Source organism: Lissotriton helveticus, chromosome 3_1 (assembly GCF_964261635.1).
Source record: "Lissotriton helveticus chromosome 3_1, aLisHel1.1, whole genome shotgun sequence".
In the NCBI taxonomy this organism is placed as follows: domain Eukaryota; kingdom Metazoa; phylum Chordata; class Amphibia; order Caudata; family Salamandridae; genus Lissotriton; species Lissotriton helveticus.
The window spans coordinates 1,114,410,562-1,114,425,935 of NC_136061.1; positions in this window are offsets into that span (position 1 = coordinate 1,114,410,562).

Genomic DNA, 15,374 nt, shown 5'->3' on the forward strand with positions numbered 1-15,374 from the left:
ACTCATGAACAGTCGGTCGTTATATATTTCTTAGAAACCAGAACATGGAGTTAAGAAGAACACATGTGTATTTGAAATGTTTATTTACTAATGCCGTCTTCTCAGGCGTAGTACCTTAGATAATAAAAGTACACATATTATCAGTAGCAAAATTACCAGCATAGTTACTAGTACATAAAAAGTGAATGGTGATAGTATGTTAACATGCTGTAAATGAATAAGAGTTAGCAACACTTATAAGCAGCCGCGGGCCGTGGAGGGAGTTACGGTGAGGCAGGGAGGCGGGGAGGGGGAGAAGCAGGGTGGAGAATACAAGTACACATATTATCAGTAGCAAAATTACCAGCATAGTTACTAGTACATAAAAAGCGAATGGTGACAGTATGTTAACATGCTGTAAATGAATAAGAGTTAGCAACACTTATAAGCAGCCGCGGGCCGTGGAGGGAGTTACGGTGGGGCAGGGAGGCGGGGAGGGGGAGGGGCAAGGTAGAGAGGGCTCCACCCTGCTTCTCCCCCTCCCCGCCTCCCTGCCCCATCGTAACTCCCTCCACGGCCCGCGGCTGCTTATATCTCACCCTCCCTAATACACATATTATATTATTTGCTAAGAAGGTCTCTTTGTGTTGGTTTAGGGCGTGCCCATACTTTAGTGTCTTAGATTTGAAGGAATCACATCAGCATACACCAGCTCTCTCTTCATGTGAACCGCATCAACTGTTGTGTATGTGTGTTCGGCAAAGCAATATAAAACCCGCCTCATGCCCAGAATTGGCAGAAGTTGCACTTATGTTATGAGTATGAAGTCGTGGAGATCAGACCTCATAACAATTCTGTACCGTGTTGTTCTTGAAACTTTAGCACTCGCTGTACAGATATAGTTTAACAAGTAAAGCAGATAGTAGACCAATAACATATTATTCTCATGTAAACCACGATGAACTACTAGGTGGAAAGCTAAAGCAACAACTAAATGTCGTGTGCAGAAGTTGCAAAAAAGGAAAAATGGCGTTTAAACCGGTAATGAGCCCATGCTAACTTAACACGGTGTAAAGATATCCAGGACCTAGATGACACCTCCTCATGATCCGGAAACGAACTGAATAAGATAATAGAAGTGCCATCTCATGAGAGCAGATTGCAAGTTTATATGTGGACGGTCCGCAAGGTAAAGCATTAAAAACTAGGAAAATTCAATGCTAAAGAAAAATAAAACAGCCAAGTACTTTATCGAGTCTTAAGCCAATAGGCAAGGTAAATAATAAAAACTTGACAATTAAGTCAATGAATTGTCAATGAAATGCTAGTACTCAGCATATGAAACATGAAAAAGGTCTATGACATAACTGTGTATGCAAAATAAGCTGCAACAGCCTCCAACAGGAAGTCACCGTCTTCATCCGAAAACAGTTCAGCCATCCAATTTAAAAGCGGAAAAGAACATACGTGCTCTCCCAGCACCGGATCCTCTATCACCATCAGAGGACAGCTCGGTGGGTTTTCAAGAAAGCTGTGTTCCAAGAAAGACTGTGCTGCCGCCAGTAAATTCCAGGGACCAAGTAGTCCATGCATCAATGCCACAGCCATAATCCTTTCGCCAGGACAAATCAACTCGTGAGTAATGATAGGAGTCATCAGCTGATTAAAGTCGACGTCAGGAGAAACCGGTCTGCAGAGACACAAATCAATGGCCCAATCGAAATCACAGGTCAGGCAGTGAAATACAGGCTGGACACAGGTGAAGTAGGAGAACCGAAAAGATAATCCATATGCCGTGCTTAATATCGCCAACGGCATTGTGCCATAATATTCTAGCATGCGATTGCGGAACAGTGTCAGCAGCTGCAGGGTCGGAGGTTGCATAGGAGGGACATCCATATTTAAAAATGTAAAAAAGCACAAGAGCGTCCGCTGGTAATGCAAGTAAAAATGCAATCCACGAACCAGAGTGGAGAAAATGGAATGAAAGGGAGCAGGGATGACTCCAAAGATTTTCTCAAATGAAGTCACGAGACCACTGGTAACAACTTTAAAAAAGTGTGCCAGGGATTTTGTGGAGGATGCGTTAAAGATAGTCGGAAACATGTTGCTGAAATTGAAAGGCAAACCTGTGTACGGGTGTTCGCTATGTGAAGTACGAAAGTTTCACGGGCCGAACTCAAGGCCACCTCTCTCTGAGACAAAAGAGCTCTTATTCTTGTCATGCCGTTGAAACGTGTCCCAAGGTTGGTATTTGTGGCCAGATTGAAAACTCCCTATGTTCATGTGTGGGAGGAAATAGAACATTTCTGCAGCAAATAACCCGTTCACTTACTGTTACGATAAAAGGAATACTTTTAATTAACTCAGAACAATCTTCATTATTGAGCATCAAATAACTACCATTTTCCAACAACTTGAACGTGGGGATGATAGCAGGAACTGGCGTGCCTTGCATCACGCAAGCCATATTTGGTCGGTGTTTGTTGCATGAATCGTGTAACTGTATGTGCCTACACATTAGTGAATGATCTGGCGTCTCAGTGCATTCCTCTCCATTCAGATAAACTTCTTGATCATCTTTGAAACATCTGTATGTGTATGGAAGCGACCAGACCTCATGAACAAAAGCACTACCTAAAGGTTCATAAAGACCTATTGGTATATATTTCATACAATTTGAAAACTTATATAAAGCAAAAGGCAGCGTTATTAAACCGTCGATAAGGCATGTTGCCAAAAAACCCGCAATCCTCTGCTGATGATGTCACTGAGCATGTCATGAATGATGTAATATGTGACATCATCAGTAGTGGATTATGGGTAATAGTATCTCTAGTTTACTCCCCTATAGCTGTCTTTCTTTTAACATAAGTGTGTGTTTCCTTCCCTTATACTTACTGTTTTTGGTTCGCTTCCAGTTCGCGTACCAGCGAGCGAACTAGGAAGCGAACTAAGAGAAATAGAGGTTGGCACAGTTCCAAATATTGTACCAATTTTTTAATAACGGGGAGGTAGTTCTGAAAAGAACTTTTTTTTTTATTTTTCTGAACATTTTTTTACTGTAAGGTTCCCGATTCGCGAAGCGGGAACGAAGAAAAAAAAATATTTAAAAAAATAATTATTCATAAACATATAAAATATATTTTTGGATTTAAAGAAGAATAAATTTTACAGCTACAGATATTAGCTGTTAAAAAACCAATGAAATTCACTGAAAAAACCATAGGTTATAGACCATATATAGTTAGGAATTAGCATTTACAAAACCTTGAAAATTCACTGAAAAAACCATAGGTTATAGACCATATATAGTTAGGAATTAGCATTTACTAAACCTTATTTTACTCACACAAAACCATTGAAATTCCATATATAGTTAGTTGCACTAACTATATATCGCGCACCCGCAATCCACTGCTGATGATGTCACATATTACATCATTCATGACATGGTCAGTGACATCACTGATGACATCACTGATGACATCTCAAATGACATCACTGATGACATCACTGATGACATCTCATTTGACATCAATGACCACATCACTGATGATATCATTCATGTGACAATACAATGCATCTCCTCACATTTTAATATAACCTCTGTTTCACCCAGTGTTAAAAAGAGAGTATAATTTTTGAAACCATTGACACACCAATACTAGTTACTACATACGCACTCACTGATTGCTACGTCTACACACACCTTCACTCATTCACCCATACAATCATTCATACATACAATCACTCATCTTTACAACACTATCATATGCACTCATACACCTATACAGACACTCACAGTCTGCCACGCATCCATGGAGTTACTCACACACCTAGTCAGTCCTGTAAAGAATCAATGACACTTCCATTTTCTTGTCTATACAGTTAAACATAGAGCACCTTACATTTTCAAACATATACTAACACATACTTACCTTCTTATACAATCATTGATACAAGTACAGATTGATCTGCACAGAGTCACACACCTCCCAGCTAGCCACACACACACTCAGTCTCCCATACAAATACTTGGGCAATCAATCAATAACCCATATAGTTACTCATATAGCTACTGATCAACACATGCAGCAGTTTACAGAACAACAGACATAATGATGCACAAATTAAGACAGTTTAGTCACTAACCCATGCAGTCAGTGAGACACATTTAATCACTCACTCATACAGTCAGTCATGCACCTACTAAATCCTTCGTCCAGACACTTACACATCCACTCATTCTTCAATATGTAAGACATATTTAAACTTTATAGAAACAAAAAATCACTGGATGTTGTTATCAGTGATGTCATCAGTGATGTCATTTGAGATGTCATCAGTGATGTCATCAGTGATGTCACTGACCATGTCATGAATGATGTAATATGTGACATCATCAGCAGTGGATTGCGGGTGCGCGATATATAGTTAGTGCAACTAACTATATATGGAATTTCAATGGTTTTGTGTGAGTAAAATAAGGTTTAGTAAATGCTAATTCCTAACTATATATGGTCTATAACCTATGGTTTTTTCAGTGAATTTTCAAGGTTTTGTAAATGCTAATTCCTAACTATATATGGTCTATAACCTATGGTTTTTTCAGTGAATATATATATATATATCTGCAAATACCTCGCAGCAGCGCTCCTTACAAAGAGACTCGAGGCAAGGACCAACTTTTTCTCAGCATTCTTTTATTCAGCCATTAGGTAGTGTGTCATGACGCGTTTCGGCCGTCCCAGCGGCCTTGGTCACATGGCGATACAGATTGCTTTTTGCCCATTTAAAGTGATAACGTGCAGTCACATGTCAGAAATGATGGACATAGAAAAAATACTATATGTATAAATACATTTGCCTGTACTTTCTCATGGTGCCAATACAGAAGTGAAATAACTGTATAAATACATAAATAAGTCACATTTTGCATAATGTATCAAAAGATTAAAAATATATATATACAACTTCAATTCGTTGCGCGAAGAGTACTGTCAGTTTAACAAGAAATAAGTATAACTGCATAAATTCATATAACTCTTCAAAATGGTGATGAGAAAAAATATACCATGTAGTCCATCAAATCTATTAGCAAGTATAGTGCGAAAAATAGTGCTCACCCGTGTGTATTAAATTATAATACAGAATTATATTGTTGATCACTGCTATTTAATCATAGTAGTGAAAAAAAGACCCAAAAAAAGAAAAATTAATTTGGTCTATGTGGATCTTTTTTTAGAAAGAAACAAGAAAGAATGAATTCATGACAAATTGTACCAGCCAAATAAGGCTCGGAAGAAGAGAATATGGTGCCTTAACTATTTTCCGGCACTATTGTATCATTCTTGTCCTTTGCCATGTTATTGCACCTAAATTTAAAGTGACGTCGTGTCAATTGGAAAAAATAAATATAATTTCTTCCTCTAAAGTGACATCGTGCAGTCAAAGTGCAAATACAGCTAAAGTGGCTGGTGCTGGAGGTTATACAGTACTGAGATAAAGGGGAAGGGAAGTCTAAACCCTATTGAAACAGAGCTTTACTTCCATATTCAAGATAAGATTTTTACATACATCATCAATGTTGCACATATAGAAAAAATCACACCATAAAAACAATCTAAAAAAGAGGGAATCGGTAACATGACTAAAATCAGCTATCACATCAAAAATCAGGATAAAAAACATTACCCTAATATTTAAAACGACGGCTAAAATCAATCATTTCATATATTTACACACACCAAAATTTTTGTACACTCAATATATAAATTATACATAGTATATTACAGTATAAACATTATTATGTAAACAAAGTGCACGGTGCGGACCAACTACTCTTATAGTTTAGATTAAGGTTGTATCATGGTGTTAACTATATGGCTAAAGGCTAACATTATCATAAAGGTGGTCATAGGTATGTGTGGAGGTCCTCTGTGGTGTTAAGACCTCCCGGCCACTTTGAGTTAAACTCCAAAATATATTTGGTTTCGAGCCTGCGCATACACGCCTCCCTGTCGCCTCCTCTTCTGGTAAGCGGTACTGACTCAATGGCAAAGTATTTGAGACACTGAGGCTTACTATTGTGACACGCCTCAAAGTGTCTGGCCACTGGATAGCTCTGGTCTTTATTTACAATGGCGCGCAGATGTTGAAGAATACGCTTATGAATTTGCAGTTTGCTGCTACCAATATATTTGAGTTTGCAGTCGCACTCTAAAATATACACACAGTATTCCGTTCTACAGGTTAGGTGTTGTTTTATTTCCCTTGTAGTTCTAGGGATTACTGTTGTATATTTTTTGGTGTTGACACCATGTTGGCAGGCTTTACATGCCAGGCATTTGAAGAAGCCCCTGCTGGTCGGTCTCCAAGGCTCCTTGCCTATGCAGTCTTGACTATTTTTAGAGAGGATGGAGCCCATACTAAGGTTTTTACGAAAAGTAATAGATGGATTAGGGGGCATCACATCACCAATCATGGGATCATCTTTTACAAAGTGCCAGTTTCTCCTGACGATACTCCTAAGTTCTTTCTCCTGTTTGGAGTAGGTCAGAATGAGTCTAACTTCATTTATATTGTCACTTTGTTTCACTCTCTTAGTCAGCAAATCACCTCTTTCTTTGACCCTCGATTTCTTTATAGCAGTGTTCACTATCTTAGCAGTGTAACCCCTATCTACAAATCTTTGAAAACTTTCCTGTTGTTTGACAATCATGTCTTCATAATTGCTACAAATACGGCGGATGCGTAGCATCTCGCCATAAGGTATTGATTTGATTAGATGTTGGGGATGAGCACTCGTGGCATGTAAAAGAGTGTTACCTGCCGTCGGTTTTCTAAAAAGAGTACTGGTAATAACATTATTACATATAAAAACCTGTACATCTAAAAATGTCACCGATTCCCTGCTTACATCAGAGGTAAAATGCAGATTAAGATCATTGTCATTGATGTCATGTATGAAATTTAAAACACTTTCCTCGGAACCACGCCATACAATAAATAGGTCATCAATAAATCTGAGCCAACAAGTGATGTTAGTGGTCCAATATTCTTCAAATTTGCGCAAAAGGACCAGTTCCTCCCACCACCCCATAAAGATGCACGCATAACTAGGGGAGAAACTGGCCCCCATTGCTACACCTTGGACTTGTTGGTACATTTGACCGTTAAAAATGAAGAAGTTATTGTTGAGGCAGAATTTTAACATTTCCAAGAGCATTTTGGTGTGTTGGGCCAGTTCAATGGGCCTGCGGCTAAGATAATACTCACATGCCCGCAGGCCATCCTTGTGCTTTATACATGTGTATAATGAACTGACGTCCAACGTTACCAACAACAAGTCGGGGCTCCATGTTACATCCTCCAACTTTCGCAAAAAATCACTTGAGTCTTGTACATATGACTTTAAAGACTTCATGTGTGGCTGCAGAAAGTAGTCAATGTACCTTGAAAGATTTTCCAAGGGGCCACCACACGCTGCGATTATGGGTCTGCCTGGAGGTTTGGAGATACTCTTATGGACCTTGGGTATGAAATAAATATATGGAGTGAGTGGATGATCTTTTTTAACATACTTAAACTCATCTCCACTTAACATACCTAGGCCCTTCCATGCCACCAGGTTCTTAGATAAGGCCTCCAGCATCACCCTGTATTTCCGATGGCTGTGAGGCCGGATGGCAGGCTAAACACGAGTGCGTCCTGGAAAGCTCTAGGGCGTTTGTGAAAAATTTATGCAGCGCGGAGTCCTTACCGCGTCAGGATGCACCAACTCTAGTCACCGCGGAGCGGGGAATGGACTAGAGGGGCTGTGGAACGGAACTCTGCTGCTCTACGCAGTGTGGGAAGCCGGATTGAACGAAACTCCCCATGCAACACGGGTCTCCACTTAGGAAAGAATATTGCTCGAAACAAGGCTGTGATTCAGAGACTGTGAAAGTAAGAATACAATTACCAGCATGCAATATAACAAAGAAAATGAACTTTCAACCAATGAAATGCGTGCATGTTAAATAACCAATAAAAGTAAGCTTCTGTCACCACATCCTGAGCTGCCTATGATTAAGGGGCGAGTGACCTTGAAACGCGTCAGGCAAGCACCAAGATATACCTGTGAGCCATCGGGGAGACAATCCTGTGAGGCCGGATGGCAGGCTAAACACGAGTGCGTCCTGGAAAGCTCTAGGGCGTTTGTGAAAAATGTATGCAGCGCGGAGTCCTTACCGCGTCAGGATGCACCATCTCTAGTCACCGCGGAGCGGGGAATGGACTAGAGGGGCTGTGGAACGGAACTCTGCCGCTCTACGCAGTGTGGGAAGCCGGATTGAACGAAACTCCCCATGCAACACGGGTCTCCACTTAGGAAAGAATATTGCTCGAAACAAGGCTGTGATTCAGAGACTGTGAAAGTAAGAATACAATTACCAGCATGCAATATAACAAAGAAAATGAACTTTCAACCAATGAAATGCGTGCATGTTAAATAACCAATAAAAGTAAGCTTCTGTCACCACATCCTGAGCTGCCTATGATTAAGGGGCGAGTGACCTTGAAACGCGTCAGGCAAGCACCACGATATACCTGTGAGCCATCGGGGAGACAATCCTGTGAGGCCGGATGGCAGGCTAAACACGAGTGCGTCCTGGAAAGCTCTAGGGCGTTTGTGAAAAATTTATGCAGCGCGGAGTCCTTACCGCGTCAGGATGCACCATCTCTAGTCACCGCGGAGCGGGGAATGGACTAGAGGGGCTGTGGAACGGAACTCTGCCGCTCTACGCAGTGTGGGAAGCCGGATTGAACGAAACTCCCCATGCAACACGGGTCTCCACTTAGGAAAGAATATTGCTCGAAACAAGGCTGTGATTCAGAGACTGTGAAAGTAAGAATACAATTACCAGCATGCAATATAACAAAGAAAATGAACTTTCAACCAATGAAATGCGTGCATGTTAAATAACCAATAAAAGTAAGCTTCTGTCACCACATCCTGAGCTGCCTATGATTAAGGGGCGAGTGACCTTGAAACGCGTCAGGCAAGCACCACGATATACCTGTGAGCCATCGGGGCGACAATCCTGTGAGGCCGGATGGCAGGCTAAACACGAGTGCATCCTGGAAAGCTCTAGGGCGTTTGTGAAAAATGTTTGCAGCGCGGAGTCCTTACCGCGTCAGGATGCACCATCTCTAGTCACCGCGGAGCGGGGAATGGACTAGAGGGGCTGTGGAACGGAACTCTGCCGCTCTACGCAGTGTGGGAAGCCGGATTGAACGAAACTCCCCATGCAACACGGGTCTCCACTTAGGAAAGAATATTGCTCGAAACAAGGCTGTGATTCAGAAACTGTGAATGTAAGAATACAATTACCAGCATGCAATATAACAAAGAAAATGAACTTTCAACCAATGAAATGCGTGCATGTTAAATAACCAATAAAAGTAAGCTTCTGTCACCACATCCTGAGCTGCCTATGATTAAGGGGCGAGTGACCTTGAAACGCGTCAGGCAAGCACCACGATATACCTGTGAGCCATCGGGGAGACAATCCTGTGAGGCCGGATGGCAGGCTAAACACGAGTGCGTCCTGGAAAGCTCTAGGGCGTTTGTGAAAAATATATATATATATATATATATATATTTATATGTATATATATATATATATTTTTTTATTATTTTTTTTGTTTCCCCAAAGTGCCCTGCAGCAAAGAAGCACTCGACAGCAGCAGGTATGTAAACATCCTTTATTACGTGCTAGAAGGTGGCATTTCATCCGTCATTTGCAACCCTTCACCAACGCGTTTCAGAGCTGTCCGCTCCTTCCTCTTGGGTGTGGTGGCTCTTTGCAGTTCATTTCCGGCATTTCCACAGTCTCAAGAAATCATGTCCTTAAGTGGTTACCGCTTTGTAGCGTGATTCCTCTTGTGCATTGTGGGACTTGTTGTTATTAGCCTTCCGTTTTTCACCACATTGGTTTCTGCAATTCAGCCATTAATTGAGGGCTCACAGTGATTATATATATATATATAGATTCAGCTCGCAGTCCTCGGCGTACTCGAGTACAGAAGTAAAACCGCACTCCAGGGCAAATTCTATTCAATATCTTTTATTTACAGCAACAGATGCGTTTCGGTAGAAGTGCCTTTGTCAATGTTACCGGCACTGACATGAAACGCCATGTTTTATTTACATCTAAGCAGTCAAAATCAAGGAAGGACTCGCGTTCCACTGCTAATGTTGGCGCCATTTTGTAATGATTGTACCTTATATGCATTTCCTAACATTCCAACCAAACGAAAAGCAATTCATCAACTTATTTAGTTTATAATGCATTTAGATTCATTATTTAAATAAATCCGAATCATAGTGGACAAATCAGATAAACCATAATAGATAAATGTTTGTCAATGCATCAACGTGGATGTCAGTTTCTTAATAGAGCCGTGGATCGGCTAGTATCCTTCCATTTGATACCCCAGTTAGACCTCCGATAGGGGTAGTAAGTGTCTCTGATAGATCATTTTAGATGCGTGAACATATTACTGTTAATCTGTCAAAAAAAGCTTATCTCATTATATGCCAAAAAAAAAGCTTGCAATTTACATTCTATATATATTATGTAATTTATCTCAATTCATTTGTTACTCATACTAGTCAAGACACCTACGACTAACCCATTCTACAAAACAAACTCATCAAACCAAGTAGTTGAACAAATCAATAACCTAACTCATGATTATAATGTGAACAAAATATCAAATCAAGATGTAAAACCAAAATGTAAGGCCAAGATGTGAAACTAGATGCCCATCCCCTTGTGATGAAATATATATTTCCCTCAGTTTTGACCTAAATGGACTGTAAGTTCCTCCCCACAGTTGAGACCTTGCGGATGTTTGGTATGCAGGTCAATGATGTAACGCGCTTCTAATCTGCGCAACTTCCTCAACCTGTCGCCACCCCTCAGACTCTGCACTATATGGTCAAGACCAAAATATTGTAACTGCTTGCGTTCCCTGCCATGTTTCTCAGCAAAGTAGCGCGCAACCGGGTACGCCTGGTCATTTTTGTCGATGGCCCGCATATGTTCTAACACCCGCGTCTTAACTGGGTGGACGGTACTCCCTATATAGCAGAGACTGCACGGGCACATCAGACAATACACTACGAAGGGTGTGGTGCAGGTAATAAACTTCTTGATCTTCTTGGTTATCCTTGCATCTGGTATTTTATATGTCAACACCCTCCTGCTGTTCACGCAAGCCTTGCATTTGCTGCAAGGAAAAAAGCCCATCATCTGTTTTAGGGTGTTTACCCTTTCTTGCAATTTTTCTAGGTGACTTTTAACCAACATATCCCTCAAGGATCTCGCGTTTTTAAAAGTTACCAAAGGTTGTGGGGGAATGTCTTTACCAATAATGGTATCTGATAGGAGAATGGGCCAATTCTTTCGGAGAATTTTTTTGAGATTGTTGACTCTGCTGAGTAAGGAGTTACCAGCCGGAACTTTCCTTTCTCAGTTTTAGCCTTCTTACTTCCGCTCAGCAATTGGTTTCAATGTATGCCTCCCACTCTCTGTAATCTAGTGTCATGGATCACTGAATCATAACCCCTGACTCTAAATCTTGCAATGCTTTCCACTGCAGCCTTCTCAAATTCGTCCTCTTTCGAACAATTTCTTCTCAACCTAAGCAATTCCCCGTAGGGAATGCTCTGGACGAGTTTTGGTGGATGGCTGCTGCTGGCAAAGAGTATAGAGTTACCCGCGGTGGATTTGCGGTAAAGAGTGATTTGTAAGGTGTTGTCCTCAACATAGATCCTCAGGTCCAGGTAGTCCACTGCCACTGGACTAACTGTGCCAGAGAATCTGAGATTGACCAGGTTGTTGTTGAGAAGATCGATATATCGGTTTGCTGACTCAATGCTCCCCTGCCAGACGATGAATAAATCATCAATATACCGATACCACTCTATAACCTGCCCTGAGTCGGTTTCACACCGGTAGGTTCTGGGCACCCGCTCCTCCCACCAGCCAACGAACAAGTTCGCGTAGCTGGGGACAAAGCAGGTGCCCATTGCTGTGCCGTGCCAGTGAGCTGCTTGTAATACTGATCTCCGAATAGAAAGATGTTGTGGGTCAGGCAAAACTCAATGTACTCAATAAGCATGATGGTATGTGCTGAGCAACGCAGTTGTCGTCTTTCCAAAAAGGACATTATCGCTGTTATACCATCCTCATGCTTTATGCATGTATACAGACTTGTAATGTCCAGAACCATAAGTTGGTAACTTGGGTCCCATTTGATGTTCACGATTCGATTTAGAAAGTCTTTAGTATCCCTGATATAGGAATTCAACTGTAGTACCCATGAAAACAGAAAGTGATCGACAAACATAGGTAAATGTTCAGTTAATCCATTCATGGATGAAACAATCGGGTGTTCACTGTCCTTATGCAATTTGGGTATGTGGTAGAAAGTGGGTATTACAGGGTTTGAGCTTCGTAAGAATAAATGTTCATCTGGTCCCAGCATGTTCTTATTGTACCATTTGGCAATTAAATCATCATACGCCTTGATACTGTTTTGGTATTCTTTGGCTGTGACTTTTTGATAACAGTGCGTGTTTAATTGTCGGAGTGCTTCCTCACAATATGCCTCCCTTGCTTGTAGTACCACATTACCCCCCTATCTGAGGGTTTTATGATGATGGTTTGATCTTGCACAAGTTGTTGCAGCGCCTGTTTCTCCATATTTGATAGGTTCCCTTGACGTGTACTATGTTTTGGTCTTGTTCTAAACTTAAGGAGGTCATTGATCATTGCATCAGAAAAAATGTCAATAGCATCAGATGGCATCTGTGGGTTGAACAGGGACTTGGGTTTGAATGGACTCTCTTCTCTGTCCTGTTCCACACCCACATTTACCGCTCTTGTTGGTAAATCTGGAATTTGTTGCAATGTTCTGCTGGCAATATCTAGCCTCAGTTCTTCCAGACACTCGATTCCTGTGAGGTATTTTCCAGTGAGGACGTCAGTCGCAGTTAATCGCACAGTATTCCCTTTCAGGTCTTTCAAATGAGATCTTGTTTTGTAATATTTGTGGAGCTTAAGTTTGCGCACAAAACTAAATAGGTCTATGCGTACTTGTGTGTACTCCAATTGATTACTGGGACAGAATGTTAATCCCATAGTGAGTACCTTATGTTCCACATCAGTAAGGGTTCTCTCTGTAAGGTTAACTACTGTTAAGTTAGACACCTTTATTTCCTGCTCATGTTCTTCCTGCGATTCACCCAGCCTCGGGTTTTGCCCCTTCCTCTACCTGCCTCCCCCGCCTCTGCAGGGTTTTCTGCGCCTTCTTCCGGGGGTTTGTTTTTCCCTCCCCGGAGCCACGACTGTTGTATGATCTTGAATTCGTCGTGAAAAGGAGTAAGAGTATTGCTCCCTTCCACTCTTGCAAGCAACCCCTCATCACCGGATTCGTTCTCGGTTACCTCAGATTCTGAGGTTTCCACTCTTGGAGTCACCTGTTTGGATCGCTGATTTACTTCCTTTCTAGGGCCATCAAACTTACGGGCAAAGGTAAGAACCATTCCCTGTAAATAGTCATTTTCATCGCGAGTGAATTTCTCCTGCTTGCGAAGTTTGATCTTCTGTTCATATTTAGCTAATCGTGATTTCATTTGGCCCATCAGGTCATCCAATTGTTTCTTATCCAGTCCTTCTTTAGATAAGTCTCCTTCTAGTTCTTTAATTTCTTGAAGGGCTTTTTCCCGGTCACTCCACGCGTACTACACCAGTATGCCGAGTGTTCCTCTGCAATATTGCGCCGTGTGTTCTGCCCAGTCAGTTATTAGCTGTGGGTCAGGATTTACATAGAAGGGTACAGTGTATACCCTCAGTCCTCTAGGGACCCGTTGTTCATCAATATAGTTCTGTAGGCTGGTGGCCTCCCACCATTTACGTGTTTCCCGTTCGTATAAACACGCAAATTTGACCATTACTTCCGTTACTTTGTTCTTTGGTTGTACCTGACTGCTGGCAGCAGTATGGATTTGTCTGGTGTCATGACGTTTAAATATATACTTGGCTGCTTCTCGACGTTCTTGTTCACAAAATATGGCTTGTGCCATGGCAGAAAGTTATTGCTGTACGTAATTTTGACAGCTGTCAAAATTTCTAGGAGTTAGATTTGCGAAAATGCCCTTGTTATGCCTTGCCGTCAATACTTCTAAAGCTCGTACAATCCGAGCAAACTATATATATAGAGATATAGATATAGATATATATATATATATATATTACCTACTGGCGGTCGCCAGTAGGTATATATAGTTAGGACCTTGATCCATTTAAAATCCGCAACATTCTATTGGGAATAACTTTGGCGCCGGTTGATAAATCTTCGTGAATTTCTCAAAGAAGATGGCCCGCTCCGCTCCACTCCTTCCCTGAAAGTTTTGGGGGATCCATCAAGTGGGGGCTGAGAAAAAAGGGGGGTCCCAAAATGTGTTTTTCCAAATGTTATTTTCATAGGACGATTAGACACAGCTACAGCCCGAACGGCTGAACGGAATTACACCAAACTTGGCAAAATGGTAGGGACTGGTGCGCAGTACGGTCTTTTGTTTAAATGGTGTAAATTCTTCCAGTAGTTTTTGAGAAAATTGAGTTTGAAAAAATGTATATATCTATAGGCGCGCACCGTGCGCGCACCGGTGCTCGCCTGTTCCCGTGCGCGAGCAGAATTTTGATTTGCTGTTGGATGTCTGTCAACATTCCAATTGGTAGAAATCGGGAAGTGTTGACCACCATCTTGTCTTCGAGGCAGAAGGGAGCATAAAATAAAAGTGGGAAACATGAAAAGGGGCCAGGGTGGAGTCTCCCTGACCCCCTAGGCCTTCTCAGGGGGTCCCTAAAGGACCCCGAAGGGCCAAAAAAACATTCATTTTTTTTCGAAAAAATTTCGGGGTGCACGCACCCCATAGCCGCCATCTTGTGTAGTTTTAAAACAGAGTGAGAAATAAAAATGAAGAACGTGATAAGGGGCAGGGTAGAGTCTCCCTGATCCACTAGGCCTACTGAGGGGGTCCCTGAAGGACCCCGAAGGACAAAAAAAACTTTTTTTATAATAAAAAATATCGCGAGGTGCGCGCACGTCAGAAAGAAAACTGTAAAAAAAACTACAGTTAAATAATAAGTTAGAGTGTTTAGATGTTGGTTGGCTCTAAAAAGAGCCGTTGTGTTCATTGGTTGTTTTTTGTACCTACAGGTAAGTACCTATGCAGAGTCTAAACTTTAAAAGGAAGACTCTATTCCCCGCTCTGTAAAATGTACACCATCTCTCCTATATATGCCTTGCATGTTGTAACGCAAGTTGTTGTGGTA